Here is a 15,240-nt window from a genome sequence, read left to right on the forward strand (position 1 = left end):
GCAAACATTTATTTTTTAAATAATATACTCACAAACTGTACCTACCCCTTGGGAATTGCGAGACATTCCCGCCACAAGTATTCTAGGATTACTCAATGGGAAGTCTCGGCCACTATGTAACTAAAATTTTGTTAAATAAAGATTTCTTTTTTTATAGGCTCGCCTTTGACCACAATTTCACCTGGTGCCTGTTTAATAAAACATACAATTGTAAATTACAATGACAATTTGATGTACATTGCGGAGTGTGTGATCACGAATATTTTGCAGTTTCATATTAGCTACGTAATGAACACCAAATTGTCGTTGTATTTTACAATTGTAAGTTTTATTAAACAAGCCCCTGATGATAAGTGACGATGTGGTCTGGGGTGTATCACGCTTATTAAGCAAATGCCTATTCATTCTAGCCTTGAAGACTCCTAGAAATGTATCTACTTAAATCTTTTAAAAATGTTTATATGGCTGCAATGTAACTGGATAAAGTTAGTTTGCGGCCAGGGTGGACCAAGTTCGGTTGATTTTGGCGCCCCCTCTGTTTTGGGGCCCGGTGCGGTCGCACCGTTCGCACTGACGTATGACCGCCACTGAAGTTGATGATGTATTAGCAAAGGACACACTTGTTACTCAAGGTTACACACACACGCACACGGACTCACACACACGTATATGTTTAATTTACCTAAGTTTTGGATAATCCTAGACATCATCATCATAAACAGCCTATATACGTCCCACTGCTGGGCACAGGCCTCCCCTCAATCAACTGGAGGGTGTATGGAGCATACTCCACCACGCTGCTCCACTGCGGGTTGGTGGAGGTGTTTTTACGGCTAATAGCCGGGACCAACGGCTTAACGTGCCCTCCGAAGCACGGAATCATCTTACTTTTTCGGACAATCAGGTGATTCAAGCCTGAAAAGTCCTTACCAAACAAAGGACAGTCTCACAAAGTGATTTCGACAATGTCCCCATCGGGAATCGAACCCGGACCTCCAGATCATGAGCCTAACGCTCTAACCACTAGACCACGGAGGCTGTTAGAATCCTAGACAGTATAGTGTAAATCTAATTGACTGATTGCGTTGGAAGAGCGAGGCATTCCCATCACAAGTGTTCATAGTGCTCTGCATTCTGTCCGTGTGTCCATTTTGTAAATCCTAACATAGGAAATCGTACTCTGGCCCCTGCGATACAAGCTGAGCTTAGTGCAGGGACCGCCGCATATCTACAGTAATTAGTCATTATTATTATAGTTGTCTGTATTTTTATTAATGTAAAATTGTAATACTATGTTCAATAAAGATTATTATTATTATTTTTTAAACTATAGTTTATCTCCTCTTTATTATTATTTTTTTAAACTACAGTTTATCTCCTCTTTCGGAGGGCATTTACCAGAGACACGGGTCACAGACCAAGTGCCACTGGAAGGAGGGTATAATAATTATGTATCTGTGCGTTCAATCATGTCAATGTCGGAGGACAGGAATTTGCGTACCATCCGACAGGTGTTAAGGATGGCTGCTTATTATTATTTGTATGTCGTTTCCATAATTAGTTCTTCATTTTGAGATATTTTGATTATTTTCTTATAAATAAATAAAAACTTTTAGAGAAGCCCCTGTAACTTGTTTGTTATAGAATAGATTCACATGCTAGAAACAGTAAAATGTAGTATACGAACAGTAGTATACATCAAGATGTAGTATACATCGTCGGAAGTGGAAAAACATGGAAGAGGCCTACGTCCAAAATTGGATATGAATTTAGGATATATCTCCCTCTCGTGCGGTATCAGTACTGGTTAGAGGTTGAGGAAATGGATTATGGAGATTGAGTAATTGTACTGCGGAACGGAAAGCGATTGGGGCAACCACCATTCTACACGCCCTATCTATGGAGTATTGAAGGCGATTACACCACCGACAAGAGCGCAGCTCTTAAATAAAGAGAGATATCTATATCAGCCTAAATTCATATCGATCTATCTAGATCGTTTTAAAGTGATAGGGCTCAAGTCTCCAATGCAGAGGTAGATGGTCAACCTCAGCAAACCTGAGAATTAAAGGAGTAAGAAGGAAAGCACGCAAACTGTGTCTCGCTCACACTTACAGCGTTATCCGGCAAAGAGTAAGAATATCGTATGCAGAGTCCGGGGTAACTTAGTCAAGTAGAGAAGGAAAATGCAATATTTTTTGCAGCGTTTTAATTACTAAGCACGATTTTACGGTCTGTCCGTTTCCATTCGAGACGGTTTTCATTAAGGAAAATCTCCACTTTTATTTAATTCTTGCCTCCGGTATTAATTACGGTTATAAAATTAATATCAGAGCGTCTATTGAAGAGAAATCACCCGACAGAGCTGAGTAATTATTTTATTTAATCGGCGGCGATTCTTTTTTTACTGTTTTGTCTTTTTCTCGGTAAATGGGTAAGTATATTATTAATATAGCAAATACTTTATTGAAAAAAAAAATCTAAGACTACCTCTACAAAATTACAAATTAAACATTAATACAATTAGAAATTAACAATTCAAGACCTTACGTGTGTAATCGTCAAATAATCCAATAATAATATTTTTTTTTATTGAAATAAAAAAAAAAGAAAAAAAGATTTTTCAAACTTCAAAATTGTCTGTTGAATTGGCAGTTTTATTAAACGCTATTTCCAAATATGAGAGTTTTTTTATTATTTCTATTCTATTTGTCATTTTAATTTTACGATATACATATGTTATAATTTTACGTTTTACTCCGTATGTTTGGGTCCCTATCCGAACTCAGCGACCATCTCACACCGGCCTTCTGAAGTAAGAGGCGCCCACCCCCGAGGCAATGACGCGCCGAACAGGAGTTGCCTCAGTGGAGGGCAGAAGATGACTCTGTTCCCCCTGGGCAACCTCGTTTTACACGTTTAAGACCAAGGTTCGTCTCCTAAGAAATCTACTAAGAAAGAAAAACATGGCTTCTTGGGTAACCGGTAGCAACATTGACACAATCCTTGAAAGATGCAGTGTTAATAAAATTGATTAATTATGGAATTATAATGCTTAATTCATTTTGTTACCAATGCCTTGCGTTTACGGCTCACAGTTGTCCTAAATATCTTAAGATACGTAGAAATAATAGGCATTTGCGCCATTATAAAGAAATACGACGTCATTCCATTATTATAGCACTGCTACGCGCTACGATTCGACTACGCCGTAGTGGGTAGCTACGAGATGTAGCTTAATTATAAGACGCGCTGCGCGGGAGCGGAAAAAAAACGGTTAGTATGAAATTGCGTAAACATGTCTTCTATCGATACCCCGATACCAACCCCGTCGGCGTGGTCGACGATTTCCCTCAATCAGCGTTTATCGCTAACGACCCGCTGGGGTCGACTAATTCTTTCAAATATTTTTCCTCCCAGACGACGCCCTGAGCCGAGGTTCGCGCCCAACTGGGCACCCTCAGGCTTGTTATTTTAAACGTTATACCGGGTAAGAGCCTTGAGCGCTCCCCATTTGTCCGACCAAGTAGTTAATGCCATCTGCGGCAAATCTACAATAAGTTACGTCAAAAAAAACCTTTTATCGCTTTCACGAACGCTTTAATTATATCGTACATATTTTATGATTGTTTATCGCTAATCCAACAAGCTGTCAAAAATCGCTCTCGCTTCCGCAAATGCATTGTAAATAGTACCTAAATCTCGTAAAATTATGGTGGAAACTATTCCAGCGAATTGTACGGAAATTTTAGTATAAACGTAGTTTTAGAGACAACTTAAAAGATTTAGTCAGCAGTTTGTTAGCATAAAGTCAGTTAAGAATGTGTAAAGTTGTGAGAAACAGGGTAACTTGTGTTGTTTAGTCTTTTACATGTGAATACTGTCAGCAACACTTTGTATGCTTGGCTAGAATGTTTAAACTTATTTGTATTTGTCGCAGAGCATGGCAACACAGTATTTCGAACGTCGGTTTCAAATTCGAATTGAGAATTCGAAAGACAAACGATGTGGATAGATGCCAGAAGAGCTTGATATAATTCGCGCCGCGTGCCGTGCGCAAGGTACTACTGTGAGGAGTTGATCTACAAAATCATAATTATATATATATAAAAAAGAAAAAGCAAGAAAAATTGTTTAAAAAACTAAAACCTGACTGAAAATCGCGCCCTAAAAAGTAATAAAACATTTTTTTTTACCTTTGATGAGTTTTACTTATTTATTTGTTTTTTATTTAGGGTCGTGGGTCGGGTATTCTATAGTCTCTGCTTACCCCGGTGGGAAATAGGCGTGAGTTTATGTATGTATGTATGTTGTAGGGTCGTACTCGTGGAAAACTACATATTCGTTTTAATTTTTAAATCTCTTCTTCTATCGTGTGGGTTCTGAGGGTGGATTACCAACCTCATCAACTCTGTAATCAAAATAGATTGTGATCCCTTATTTTATTAGAAAATTACAGACTGATCACCTGATTGTCCGAAAGTAAGATAATCCGTGCTTCAGAAAACCTGGGGGAGCACTTAAGCCACTGGTCCCGGTTACAACTTACTGACGCTGAAGTAGTCGTTACATGTGTCAGGGGCCTTTGGCGGCTCAATAGTATCCCTGACACCAGGTTTGATTTGTAAACTAAAAAGAATTGCCCTCATGTACAGTTGCAGTCAACTGTTGAACAATTATAATGCACACAATATTCAGCAAATTGACCAAGAGTGGGAACTTCGCAGTAACTACACTCAACAAGTCTGTGGTCATCCCCGTCCCCTTTTACCACATCCTCCCCCTTTCATTCCCCCTGTTTGTCCCCAGAGTAACGTCCCAAATACGCTGCGCATACTTGGAACTTGGGTTCTCGAAAGTTTTCGGACAATTTATAATAATAATACGCTACATGGAGAAAAGTACAATAAATAGTTCTTTTGTTATGCTTCTTATGGACACGACGGAACTTTGGTGTTGGTGACTTTTTGTGGTCTGTGGTTTAACACATATTTGAATTTTAAATATATACTGGGTGTTAGTAACATCGTAACGAATACTGAGGGGGATGATTCAGACCATGTTGCCCGAATGCCCGATGACCTCTGGGTCAAAAAAGCTACAGAGTGGGTTCCTGCAAATGCTGTCAGACGTCGGGGAAGGCCACGAAAAAGATGGCGCGACGAGTTAGACCGCTTTTCGAAACAGTGGCACGAACAAGCAGGGGACAGGGAGGAGTGGAAGAAGGGAAGAGAGGCCTTTGCCCTGCAGTGGAACATGGCTATTAATAATAATTATTACTATATCCCAATTGGGATTGTCAGAGGTACATTTATCGCAAGGTTAATTAAGTACCAACACCTCACCGATCTTTCTCTTCGACCATTCTTTCGGAACATTGGCAAAGAATAAAAAAAATAATAATCAATCAATCAATAATACTTTATTGCACAACAACATATACAAAGGACATAAACATAAGAATAAAACATAAGCACACTAGGCGGCCTTATTGCTAAACAGCAATTTCTGCCAGGCAACCTTAGGGTGAAAGAAGATTATTCATTGGAGCACGGGCTGGTGCAATAAACATATAATGATACATAACAAAAAAAAAATATATGAATAATAAATAATATATACTTATCTAAAGAAATAATATAAAAAATACAATATATATATAAACATACACACATATATACACGCATACATAAACATACATACAAATAGCCTATACAATATAATACATATAAGGAGAAAAAGAAAACCACTTTCAAGTTATGCCTGCAGGAAAAGCGCCTTCACTCTTGCCCTGAAACAGTCCAGAGAAGGAGCCCTCCTGACAGACTCAGGCAGAGAGTTCCACAACCGGACAGCCCGCAGCGAATACTACTTTAGTCCCGGACACTTCATACAAACAACCTCGTTTTACACAGACACTGCACATTGACATTATCGTACATGCGCATCTGTGTGTGTGACGATTGACTCTCTACGATTCTAGTCTAAACTATGTTCGAGGGGGGTGAGGTAAACCTAGCTCAAAAGCCGGTGGGGAGCGGAGAGTTGCCGTTCTATACGCAGTATATTAACCCTTATTCTATACCCCGGCGTAGGAAGTGCACCAATGAGTTATTAATTCATCTTAAGTGCAGTTTTCACTAACCCACTTGGCGCGACCATTATAGACGGCAATACGGCCATCAATTACGTTGGTCTACCAGAAAGCTCGGTAATATCGACTGAATAACGATTTCCTATTACAGGTAACAGCAGCAATTTCTAAAGAACAAGATAAGTGGGTTTCAAACTTTGTAAGCTTCAGAAATAAGTTGCAGAGTGATAGATTATACGCTTGAGAAACAAATATTAATTATTATGCAACACGAGTTGCGACCACAGACTACGGAAGCAAATTCCAGGCGGTTGCTACTAGAGGCGGAGGTCTTTGTGATTGGCTGATAGGCAATGGCCTTAAAATGAATTAATTTGTGTGAAGAAGAAGAATAGAATAAGAATAAAATAAATTTATTGCCAGGTGAAGGTATGTTAACACTTTCACGGACAGAACGTCTACGGACGTTCCGATTCCAAGGTGTCATACTACCTATTATGAACCACCAATGACCCATAGTATCAGTCCGTGAAAGGGTTAATTATATAATATAATATAACAGAGTTTCACGTATCCCAAAAGGGGTAGGCAGAGGTGTATAATATACGCAACCACTCTGCGCCAGCTATGTTTATGTTCCATGTAATAGGGAGCGAGTCTATTGCCATTAACTCGGCACAAATCCTGTAAACCACGTGATATCAATTACTTATGATCCTCAATGAACATCAATTCAAATTCATAATAGATTAATAATATAACATTATATTTTAACCCAAAATATAGCAAGCGCCATGGTAAAACGCTTGATACTCTATTTCTAAGCGGACATGTCTAGTAGCTGCCAAGCGAAAGATTCCCTGCTCTGTGGTTCGAATTTAAACAGGTTACAATACAGTACAGCTCTGCAGTACTTCGTGTTCGTGCCGTTGTGTTTCGTAACACGTGTAAACGTGTCACATCTTACGTATGCATTATTTACCGCCACGTTTATTTTCCAGTTGCTCATCTTCCCGGGCATGTCGTAAAACCCGACAGAGGGATGGTGTCCTTTCTAATCAATCAATCAATCAATCAATGTCTTTATTGTGCTAGATATTTAGGTCATTTACATTTGCAGTTGTTATTTACATTATTAAATCGTCCTCTAAATACTACCTTTGCAGGCATACACAAGTTTTAAAATACACATTACATGGAACTTAAATAATAAATATCAACATATTTGTCACAATTTTCGCCATTAGGTCATAAATAAACTGAGTATGTCACAGATTTCTTCGGCAATACACAAATTATGCAATTTTGGACAATTACACAAAACAAACAAAAATTATAGGACATGTCAAAAATATAGAATAACAAGACAATTACACAAGGCAAACAAAATTATTAGATATGTCAAGAATGTAAGATAATAATAATAACATTTTATTTATATTGTAGGAATTCATGCAAACCTAACAAGAAGGACTTTCATATAGTGAGTGAGCTGATCACCTATCAAGACAGATTTTTATTTAAGTATGATTTTTAGATGTAACTTATTGTAGATTTTCCACAAATGGCAGAAATTACTTGGTTGGACAAATGGGGAGCGTCGAGGGCTCTCACCCGGTACAAAATTTAAGACAACAGTCCTGAAGGTGCCCAGTTGGGCGCGAACCTTCACATTTGTCCAGCCATCTATCAGTCAAACATCATCATCTCGCTAGCATTATCGCTTACTTAACCTGAAGATTTGACAGGTCCGGTTTTTTACAGAAGCGACTGCCTGACCTTCCAACTCACGAAGGGAAAACCAGCCCAATACAGGTTAGGTCAGATATCTCCAAATTCGCATTTCACGGGTGGGTCTCCTCACGATGTTTTCCTTCACTGCTGAGCACGTGATAATCATTTATGACCGAAACATGAATTCAAAACACGATTTCGAAAATCATTGGTTTAGGCCCATGCTGGATTCGAACCTGCGACCTTACAGTGAGAATCAGGCGTTCTTTCAACTAGGCTACCACGGCTCATCTATTAGTCGTACCACATCAAAAATAAATGTATAAGTAAGCCTTATTACGGGCGGTATAAACTCTTTGGTTTGTTTTAATATTCACGTTCTTAAAAAAGTAGAGAATCATGCTGAAATTATTGTACGTAAATTTTAAAAATATGTTTTATACGTTACTCTTTTTTAATTATATTTTATAATGGTTAACAAAAGAGATTACTTCTGGAGCACATAATACGCTTTTTAAATAGAGAAACGAAATGCGTAAGTACCTATATTTTACACAAAGGTTACCTACCAACATAAATAATTTTCACTCACAGCCAACATTCAGGTATTAACGAGTTTTCAGTGTTTTTCAACCACCCGAAGCCTCAGGCTGAAGCAAATTAAACGTAAACGGTACAGTCGACAGTATAAAGTCCGTTTCAATTCAATATTTACTCAACGACCGCCATAGGTTTAGGAGAAACGTCGACCTATTCAGACCACGACTATATCCCAATTATAGAATATAATAGAATAGAATAGAAATAGTTTGAGGAGCTCAGTGGCGCAGCAGTAAACGCGCTCGGTCTGCGATTGTTGAAGTTAAGCAACTTTCGCAAAGGCCGGTCATAGGATGGGTGACCACAAAAAAAAAATCATCTCGAGCTCCTCCGTGCTTCGGAAGGCACGTTAGCCATTGGTCCCGGCTGCATTAGCAGTCGTTAATAACCACTAATCCGCACTGGGCCCGCGTGGTGGTTTAAGGCCCGATCTCCCTATCCATTCATAGGGAAGGCCCGTGCCCCAGCAGTGGGGACGTTAATGGGCTGGTGATGATGATGATGAGAAATAGTTTTTTATAAAAGCGCGCCACACACATAAAAAAGACAATAACGTTATATAAAATTTCCAGTAAACAATTCCAAAAAAAAGCAAGGCGGATGTTTGTCGAAATGATCGTAAGGTGTTAGTGGACGTCCTGAGATAAAAGGGCCTCACTCAGCACAAGTCGCGGCGTGAACCACGACGCTGATATTATGTCGTCACTGAAAAGGCAAAATTACGTAAGCGCCAAAATGCAATTTCAAGAAAAAGCGGTTTAAAGTATTTTTGCGTTTTTTTATCATAACTTTTTACCCGTTTATCCAATTAATATGACGTCAACGTAAGTTTACATTGTTTTTCATTCTCTATATTTAGCAATACATATTATAACAGGTACTGCTATTTTAGGATATTTGGCGCTTATGTAATTTTGCCTTTCCAGTGACGATGTGGACTCTTTTGGGTGACGCACGAACATTTGGGGTTGTCTGAGGTACATCTATCGCAAGGTTAATTATGTACCAAAAACTCACCGAACTTTCTGTTTCATTCTTTCGGAACATTGGCATAGAATAAAAATAATACTACATGTAGAAGGGTCTCTCTGAACAAACTTTCCGCCCCGTACAAATTCGTATCAGGCGAAGACCTCGCTTCTGGATCTTACTATAGTCAGTCTGTACTGAAGTTATACATTGTATAAAGTGTACGTTCTGTTAGTGTGCAATAACGTATGTATATTATCCACCCGGTCCCGGTCGGCGCCAACGGCTTAATGTGCCTTAGCACGGAATCATCTTTATTTTTCGGACAATTACCTGAATCAACCAATCTCTTAGCCAAACAAAGGACAGTCTCACAAAGTGATTTCGACATTGTCCCCACCGGGAATCGAATGCGGACCTCGAAACCTCTAACCACTAAACCATGGAGGCTATTGGCGTTATTCTTTGTTTGTATTATAATCTATGCAACCCCCCTAAGTGGGTCAAGGCATTCTTATCAATTAATCACTGCCCTCGTGACTTCGGACGTAATCCATTCACCACCCTTCGAAATATGTTACCGAGTGAATATACTTCTGTCCGATACCGCAGTCCCTTTTTATTTTTGTAGGTAAACATATACGTAGGTAAACATATAGGTAAACGTAGGCCCCGATTCCTGCAGACACCTCTTAATTGTATTTTAAGTTATACCCGTCATTTTCATAAATATGTAGTTAAATGTACTTATTTTATGTAGGTTGTTCTTTTAACATATAGGTAAACATATAGGTAAACATATAGGTAAACATATAGGTAAACGTAGGCCCCGATTCCTGCAGACACCTCTTAATTTTATTTTAAGTTATACCCGTCTTTTTCTTATCCACCGAAAAGGAAAGGGACGGATGATTGTCAACAATTTAATTTTAAAACGAAAGAATAACCCGGGCCGAAAATTTTTTGGAGAATTTTTGAAGAACGTCTAGAGCCCTGTGCTGAGGTTTTTCTTGCAGCTTCTTTTCCCCGGCTATACAGGTTGTGAGAAGCTGCAGTAGTTTTAGGCGGATGAGACGTTCATTGTGTAAAAATTGACGATTCAAAGTGTAACTATGTTACATACATACATACATACATAAACTCACGCCCGTAATCCCTAATGGGGTGGGCAGAGCCACAAGTAATCAAAGACAACTTGCAGCCACTGTTACTATGTTACGTACTGAAAAAGGGTAATTTTGAATTTGAATTTAACTGGAGCAGGCAGTTTCATTTTAATTTACAGATGTAAGTATGTATGTAATTGAGGCCTTTGGCAGCTCAATATTAACCCTAACACCAGATAGTAACACACGATAGATGAAGAAGAATAGTTACATTAAAATCCGCACGAAAAATATGTCAGGAACCTTTGGCGGTTCAATAATAACCCTGACATTAGGGTTGTTGAGGTTGGTTATCCACCCTACAACCCACACGATAGATGAAGAAGTTTTTTTTTTTTTGACGTGACTTATTGTAGATTTGCCGCAGATGGCATTAACTACTTGGCCGGACAAATGGGGAGCGCTGAAGGCTCTCACCCGGTACAACGTTTAAGACAACAGGCCTGAGGGTGCCCAGTTGGGCGCGAACCTCGGCTCAGGGCGTCGTCTGAGAGGAAAAATATTTGAAAGAATTAATCGACCCTAGTGGATCGATAGCGATAAGCGCTGAATGAGGGAAATCGTCGACCACGCCGGCGGGGTCGGTATCGGGGACCTGAAGTGTTTGGTGTCGCGAGCTGATTGGCTTGAAGAAGAATAGTCACATTAAAATCCGTACGAAAAAATATAATGTTTCTGTCACTTGCAAAAGTCTCTTTGTAATGTAATTATAAAAAAACTTCCTCCAGGAAATTGAATCATAATGATAAAAATGCGTCTCAAAGAAGTGTTTTCGGCGAAAGGTGATCCCCATAAAAAATAAATTCAAATGTTCAGATTAAAGCATAAGCTCCATATTTGAATTTCCATCCATGTATGAGCCCAATTTACATGCATGACATGTCCCGCTTATATTTATTTACATATTTAACGTATGCCATTCATGAAGGCACAGATTACGTGTAACAGACACCGTTAAACTTACATACATACATAAACTCACGCCTATTTCCCACTGGGGTAAGCAGAGACTATGGAATTCCATTTGCTTCGATCCTGACACACTTCTCTTGCTTCCTCCACATTCATCAATCGTTTCATACACGCACGCCGGTTCAGAGTAATCGTACTAAACCTTTTTTAAGGACATCTCCATCTCCAATTCTTCCTCTGCCAGCCCTACTATCAAATTTCGCTTTAAACTTAACACGTCTTTTTTGGGGTGACTTAACACAAATTGTGGATAAGCTTGTTAAAGGTTAATTTATCATTTTTTGAATCTACGTCATTTCTCAAGGTGTTATGGTTGCGGAGAAGAAATGACAAGAAACTGCAACAGCAACACATCTTTTAAATCGATGTAGGTATATTACAAGTTATTGCTTAACTCGAGGAACACATTTAATACAAATATTTTTAATTAATTGTTGTACATTTGCCGTAAATGGCATTGATTACTTGGCTGGGGATTAAGTGACCAAATGGCTTAAGTTGGTACACGTTTACCCAGTAAATAGCCCCGATTCCTGCAGACACCGCCTAATTTTATTTTAGGTTATATCCGTCATTTTCGTATCCGTCGAAAAGGAAAGGGACGGATGATTCACAGCTCTTAATTTTAGAAAGAATGAGTAAATTAATGTGTCGGGTTATTGACTGACGTAAAATTTTTAGACGGTTGGTTTAGATTTGTGCTTAAAATTGACGTGTGTTCCATAAATTTTATGCTTGTCGATTACCCGTCCCTTTCCTTTTCGGCGGATAAGAAAAGGACAGATATAACTTAAAATAAAATTAGATGGTATTTACAGGAATTAGCACCATTGTCTACTTACTTGAGTAAATACAAAAGCTATTGCTTGAGTCGTAGTCATACGTTCTCTTGGCGGTTCAATAGTAACCTTAACACAAGGAATGAAATGTTATAAGAAGAATTTACCTAGCACGATTATTAAATTTGTGTAACGAAATTGAACTGAATTTGTGTGATACAGCACTTGCACCTATGTGTTATTAATTTATTTTACACAGCTTAACTTACACAGTTGACTCGACCATTATAGACAGCGATACAGCTGACCACTCCTCCTAACGGCCTCCAGGCCCCAGTGGTTGAGCGTTAGGTTCACGATCCGGAGGTCCCGGGTTCGAATCCCGGTGGGGACATATCACAAAAATCACTTTGTGATCCCTAGTTTGGTTAGGACATTACAGGCTGATCACTTGATTGTCCGAAAGTAAGCCGTTGCTCGCGGTTACTACTTATTGATGTAAATACGTAGTCGTTACATGAGTTATGTCAGGGGCCTTTGGCGGCTCAATAGCAACCCTGACAACAGGGTTGATGAGGGTGGTAATCCACCTCACAAACCACACGGTAGAAGAAGCTGACCCTTTATCACGTTGGCCTAACAGAAAACTCGGTGAGGTGTGGATACTTAGTTCATCTTGCGACGGAGGTACCGCTGACTACCCCAATTGTGAAATCTGCGGCAAAGTATTGAATGTCATTCAAACCTACAATAAGTTATGTCACAAAAAGGATATAAAAATACGAGTAACTCCAGTCTTGAAATAGTATCTATTGGGGTTATCTGTGCACGAACATGAAGGTAATGTGGGGTGGAATATTTCAGAATCGTAAACGGTTCAATTGTTGCGTTGTCATTTTTTATATAACGCGACAGAATGGGCTTGCTATTTTTGGAATGATGTTTAATAACAGATACCACCACCGTAAATAAGACTCATTGCGTGTATTAGTCAAAGCTCTCGATATAATTCGCGCCAAGGAAACCGTGTTACACAAGAATAGATGACGGCCTCCGTGGTCCAGTGGTTGAGCGTTGGGCTCACGATCCGGAGGTCCCGGGTTCGAATCCCGGTGAAGACATATCGCAAAAATTACTTTGTGATCCCTAGTTTCGTTAGGACATTACAGGCAAAAAATTTACATCAGCCAATAACCCGACAGAGTTAAATAGACAGCCCGTCAAACGGATTACATACTAGCGAGATTCATTCGATTCATTCGTTTTAAAATTAACTTGCTGACATCCATCCGTCCCTTTCCTTTTCGGTGGATAAGAAAATGACAGGTATAACTTAAACTACTACTACTTACTACTACTACTTTTCTTTCTTTTTTTTTCTTTTCTTACTTTTTTCTTTGGTGGACCGGTACGACTCGCCGCTGCTGAACCGCTGGGTGCGATTGCACGCTCTCGTCTCATGTGTTTTATTTTTATGTTGTTCGTCTTTAGAATCTGTTACTAATACTAGGTTAAGCTTTTTGTTACTAACTAAATATGGACTAGTTTCCGAAATAAAACTATGAACATGAAAAACAATAAAAAATAAAAAAATACAATTTCAAAATTAAAAGGTAAACTATCACACAAAAAAATATATTAAAATAATAATGTAAAAAAAAAACAAAACAGTAAATCATTAACAAATCTTCTCGCAAAAAGCCAAACACTCTCTCCATACACTCCACCATCTGTCAGCGAACACATCACAATGTGGTGTCCATTCCAACATTGCGGAGAGGAGACGCAAAGCACGCATGAGAGGTGAATTCGCGTGAGACACAGTGCGCGCACGCGGCACAGCCAACAGCTGGTGGCTGCGTGCTGCGTGATTATAGACTAATTCCTTCACCTCCTAAATTACAATGGGCCAATGTTTAGTTTACCTATATAAATTAGTAACACGTTGGTGCAAGTTCGGTATCGGGGATCGAACTGGTGCTCTCCGTTTGAGAAGCAAGCCTGTGTCACAAAATACTTCAGTGACTTCTATGTATAACGAAGGGGTACCTCAGGGATCTTTGCTGGGACCTCTGTTATTTGTTATATTTATTAATGATGTTATTAAATGCTTTCATCATTCTAAAATACTATTATTTGCAGACGATATGAAAAAAAAATTTTAAAATTGATTAACAATCTCTCTGATGCAAAGGATCTTCAAGAGGATCTGATTCGGTTCCAAGATTATTGCTCATTTAATAAACTCGACCTCAATATATCCAAATGCTATTGTATGACATTTTCACGGAAAAAAATCATTATTGATTATACCTATGTATTGCATTCTCAAGAAGTTTCTAGGGTAAATTCAATGAGGGATTTAGGGGTTGTTTTCGATAGCCAGCTACTATTTGATAAGCACATTGATAATATAGTTACTAAAGCCTCTAAAGCATTAGGTTTTATTATGAGAACATCGGCTGGCTTTCGTAGTGTAAAAGCCTTAAAAATACTTTACACAGCCTATGTACGTAGCCACTTAGAATATGCATCCCAAGTCTGGAACCCGCAATATGAGACATACAAGTCTCGTATTGAGAGTGTTCAGAGGAGATTTCTTCGGTATTTGGATTTTAAAACAAGACAAAGATCATTAGGCTATTATCATAGATGTAAACGTTACCATTTTCTGCCTCTTCAATCCAGGCGTACTATTTCAGATATTTGTTATCTGTTCAAATTAGCCAACGGGCGTGTTGACTGTCCGGAACTACTGTCAAAGATCTACCTGCGAACTAATTTACTTGGGCTCAGACAGCGCTCTGTTCTTCGAGTACCATTTGCTAGGGTAAATTATCGCAGAAATTCATTTTTTATTCGTGCCTGTCGTGATTTCAGTGAATTGCAATGTGATTTAGATTTGTTCTGTACCAGCATTACAACT

At 38.9% G+C, this 15,240-nt stretch overlaps 2 protein-coding genes across 2 annotated transcripts in view; one reads left to right on the forward strand and one right to left on the reverse strand.

Moving 5' to 3' along the window:
• Positions 1 to 15,240, forward strand: part of LOC126372447 (N-acetylneuraminate 9-O-acetyltransferase) — a 397,639-nt gene that overhangs the window by 131,371 nt on the left and 251,028 nt on the right. The gene's annotated exons all lie outside the window — the stretch shown is intronic.
• The window catches only part of LOC126372647 (uncharacterized), a 302,389-nt gene that overhangs the window by 109,919 nt on the left and 177,230 nt on the right, over positions 1 to 15,240 (reverse strand). The window lies entirely within an intron of this gene.

This window comes from Pectinophora gossypiella, chromosome 14 (genome assembly GCF_024362695.1).
Source record: "Pectinophora gossypiella chromosome 14, ilPecGoss1.1, whole genome shotgun sequence".
In the NCBI taxonomy this organism is placed as follows: domain Eukaryota; kingdom Metazoa; phylum Arthropoda; class Insecta; order Lepidoptera; family Gelechiidae; genus Pectinophora; species Pectinophora gossypiella.